This window comes from Oryctolagus cuniculus, chromosome 3, assembly GCF_964237555.1.
Source record: "Oryctolagus cuniculus chromosome 3, mOryCun1.1, whole genome shotgun sequence".
NCBI lineage: Eukaryota > Metazoa > Chordata > Mammalia > Lagomorpha > Leporidae > Oryctolagus > Oryctolagus cuniculus.
The window spans coordinates 22,115,934-22,120,650 of NC_091434.1; positions in this window are offsets into that span (position 1 = coordinate 22,115,934).

Below are 4,717 nucleotides of genomic sequence, written 5' to 3' on the forward strand. Positions count from 1 at the left end.
TTCTTGAGGTTGTAGAATAGTTAGTTAAGCCTCTGCCTGTGATGCCAGAATCCCATGTGGACATAGGTTCAAGTCCTCACTGCTCCACTTACGATCCAGCTCCCTGTTAGTGTGCCTGGGAAAGCAGCAGAGAATGGCCCAAGTTCTTGGGCCCCTATACCTCCACAGGAAATCTGAAGATCTCCAAGCTCCTGGCTTTGGCCCATCTTAGCCTTGAAAGTTGGTGCCATTTGGGGTGTGAATCAGTGTATGAAAGAGTCTCTCTCTCTCTCTCTCTCTCCCTCTTTCTCTCTCCTTCTCTGATTAATTCCTTCAAATAAGTAATTTTTTAACAAAAAATCTTCTTGCAAAGAAAATTCCAGGCCCATATATCTTCACTGTTTGAATTCTACTATAATATAAACATTATTTTTATTAAATGTTATATATTTACTAAGCTCTACTAAATATAAATATATATATGTATATGTATATGTATATGCTGTTTGAATTCAGTTTGAACCACCTTACTAAGTTAAATTCCATTAAATAGTTAAGGACAAAGTAATACTAATAACTGGAAATGATTTCAAAGGTAGAGAAGGAGAAAATACTTCTCAATTTGTTTATGAGGGCAGGACAACTCTGATGTAAAAATTATCAGAAGTGTCAAAGAGCTTGCTAGAAAAGACACTTAGTTACTGATTTCCCCATCAAAACATAGACACCAAAATCTATTAAAATAATTGAATAATTCATGTTGATAAATATATTAAAAGACCAAGTAAGATATACTCCAGGAATTCAAGGTTGGTTTAATAGTCAAATTCGCTTCACTAACATAATAAAGAAAACCCACTGACATGATCATTTCAGCATATGCAAAGAAAAGACATTTGAAAAATGTCATTTGTAGTTTTTTAAAAACTCTTAAAGCCTAATAATAGAGGACTTTTTTAAAATTTATTTTGCAGGTAGACAGTGAGAGAGAAAGACAGAAAGGTCTTACTTCCATTGGTTCACCCCTCCCCCCCACAAATGGCTGCTACAGCCAGAGCTACGCTGATCTGAAGCCAGGATCCAGATGCTTCTTCCTGGTCTCCCAAGCACTTGGGCCATCCTCTACTGCCTTCCTGGGCCACAGCAGAGAGCTGGACTGGAAGAGGAGCAACCGGGACTAGAACTTGGGTGCCCAAATGGGATGCCAGCACCACAGGTGGAGGATTAACCAAGTGTGCCATGGCACCAGCCCGAGGATATTTTTTCTATTTGGTAAAGAGAGAACTCCCAAAACATTCAAACTAGTAAAAACAAAACTCTATACCTTATCACTAATGAAATGTTATACATTCAAACCCATGATTAGGAAGAAAACAAGAGTATCTGCTACAGTCACAGATTTTCAATATTATTTTGAAGTCCATAGTTCTTGCAATAAAGGAAGATAAGAAAGGTAAATGCAAAGTGCCATAGTTTAAATATTTGTTCCAATGAACTCAGGAGTTTGCTATCTGAAATCTTATGTTAATGTTATGTTAATGTTATGTTAATGGGACCAAGAGGTGGGATCTTTGGAAGGTGATTGGATTGAATTGGCTTTAGGGTGGAACCCCTGATTAAATTATGCTGGCTTTATAAGAGACCAGGTAGACATAAACTTGCATACTTTCTGACTTTTGCCATGTAGTATTCTGTGTCACCAGCAGATTCTGCCAGCAAGAAGACCACCACCAGTGGCTGAAAAAATGTGGTCCATCCAATCCAGGACTGTGGACCTACAGAGCCATGTGTCAAGATATGCCTCCTCCCTTCATAAAGTTAGATTGCCTGAGGTATTTTGTTATAGTGTCAAAATTCTGACTGATACACATACAGATGGAAAACAAAAATGATAAAAATAGTTTTTTGCAGGTGATAGAATTTTTGCATAAAAATCCTAAATAATCCATGCAATGAATAGTGGAAGTAATAAGCAAATTTAGTAAGTTTGAAGGGTCAGGGTCAACAAAATATCAGCTATGGTGAAAAATATTAGAGTGTAATTTCAAAATCTTTCTTTAATAGTACACAACATAAAATATTTTTATATTAACTTCACAAAGGGCACACATGAGGACTGCCCTAGAAACCTTATGACAAGACTGAAAAATTAGTGGAGGCCCAAATAAATAAGAACATATACTGTGTTCAAGGATTGAAAGTTTAATCATTGTTAGGCAAAATAAACTTCAAGGCAAACACTGTTAGAGTATAAAATTGTGTGGATGTTTTATCATTCATTACTTAGTTATAAATAACGCTTCAATGAGCCATACCACATAAAAAACAATATACTCTTCTTTCCCATGTTAAAAAAAAAATGGAGGGGAAGAGGGGAATGTGAGAACTCTTGGGGTACTAGTAATAATCTGGTCATAATCTGGGTTTTGGTTATAAGTATTATCAGAGGACAAAAACATATTTATTTGTATATTTATGTGCATTTCTTGGTATGAATATTTTATTTCCATAAAATGGTTTAAAAATAAAAACAAATGCCCACAGTAACTGGGGCTTGGCTAGGCCAAAGCCAGGAGTTGGGAAATCAATGTAGATCACCCATGTTGGTGGCAGGGACTCAACAGTCTCCCAGAATGTGCACTAGCATGAAACTGGAATCAGGAGACAAAGCCTTGGACTTGGACTTGAATCCAGGCGCTTAACCACGATGCCAAATCCCCACCCTTTGTATTTTTAAAAAGAGGGTACTGAAACAAATAAATACATATATGGTAAAAAAATGACTTTCTATCCTTGCCTCACAACACATATAAAGTTATTTGAATTTGAATCATAGACCTAAATATAAAACTAAAACTATAAATCTTCTAGAAGGAAGCCTTCCCTGCTTCCCCTTAAGGCATGTTTATTGAAGACAATTATAGGCAATTAAAACAAAATCCTTGTGGCTGGCTAGAGCAGTGGATAATAGCTGGGACAAGCAGAAGGCAAAGTGAAAAATGAATAAATAAAAGGAAAAGCTAAGGAATTAGTTTGCATAGAAGCTTTGAACAGCTCTGACTTACTCATCTATCTGGGAATCTAGAAAGCCAAATTAGTGTGTAGGACTCTGCACATGCTCAGGGTTGGTGTTTGCTGAAGAAAGACCTGAAAATGCCCTAGGAGCTCACCGCTGGCTGGGCTTACAGCTCTGAGCAAGCAGAAAGCAAAACTAAGGTGAGTTCTAAAGCACCTGGCAGGATGCTAAAGACACATCCCAACATGCACCCAGTTTCCCCTGGGAAATGTAGGAGACTTTTAAAGACACACACTGACTGCTAAGATAGCTCACCAGACTCGAGTGGTCACATGTGGAAAGAAGACAAGTTTTACAGAATTGGTTTACAGAAGTCACTAAACAAATTAAACTCCAATGACAATAGTAACAATAACAAATCTTTGGGAGAGGGAGGGTATCTGATTTTCAGAGTTTCCACATTATACTACTTTAAGTGTTCCATTTCTAACAAAAAAGCACGAGAAAGGCATAGAAATGAGACAGTTTTGCCTATATATAGAAAAAAATTACCAAAAACTGTCACATAAAAACCCCAGATGTTGAAATTACTGGACAAAGATTTCCATTCAGCTATTTAAAATACATTTTAAAGAACTAAGGAAGCTATGCCTAAAACTAGATGGTGTTTCACTAAAAAGAATATAAGTTAAGAGGTAAAAATTATTTTAAAAGAACCAAGTGGGAAATTTGGAAAAATATAGTAACTAAAATTCAGTACAGGATCTTAACAAAAGACGTATGCACAATAGAGTCAGACTCTTTGACAATAGGTCAGTTGAACTATTATGTACTCTGAGAAACAAAGAGAAAGGAATGAAGGATAAAAGAACAGAACTCCAGACGTCTTCAAGACACCACTAAAATCTTACACAAATGAAAAGAAAAGGGAACAGAAACAATATTTGAAGAAATAATGGCCAAACGCTTCTAAACTGATGAAAAGCAGTAAACATACAAGAAGTTTAATAAACTCCAAGTAAGGCAAACTGAAGGAGATCCATATTTTGATGGATGATCAAACTATCAAAAGTAAAATTAAAGAAAGACTATTAAAAGCAGCAAGGAAGAAGCAACTCATCATATACAAACTATCCTCAGTATGGCTAACAACTGATTTCTCATCAAAAATTATGGAGGAAGGGGCCAGCTTTGTGACACAGCAGGTGAAGCCACTGTCTGTGACATTGGCATCCTTTATAGGTGTGGGTTCATATCCTGGCTGCTTCACTTCTGATTCAACTCCCTACTAATGGCCTGTGAAAGCAGCAGATGGCCAAAGTACTTGGGCTCCTGCTGCCTACATGGAAGACCAAGATGAAGCTCCTGGCCCTTGGCTTCAGCCTGGCTCAGCCCTGGCAATTGTGGCCATCTGGGGAGTGAACCAGAAGATTGATGGTCAATCTCTCTCTCTCTAACTCTGAATTTCAAATAAATAAAAAATCTTTTAAAAAATCATGGAGACTAGAGAGCAATACAATGGTAATTGAAAGTATGAAGGGAAAACTTATTAACCAATATTCTATACCCAGCAAAACTGTCCTTCAAAAATGAAAGCGAAATTGAAAGACTTAAATTAACAAAGGAGGATTAATTGCTGGGAGACTTGTCCTAAGAGACATTAAAGTTGTCTGTTCAGCTGAATTTCAGTCACTAGGATAACTTGCTTTCACATCAAGAAAG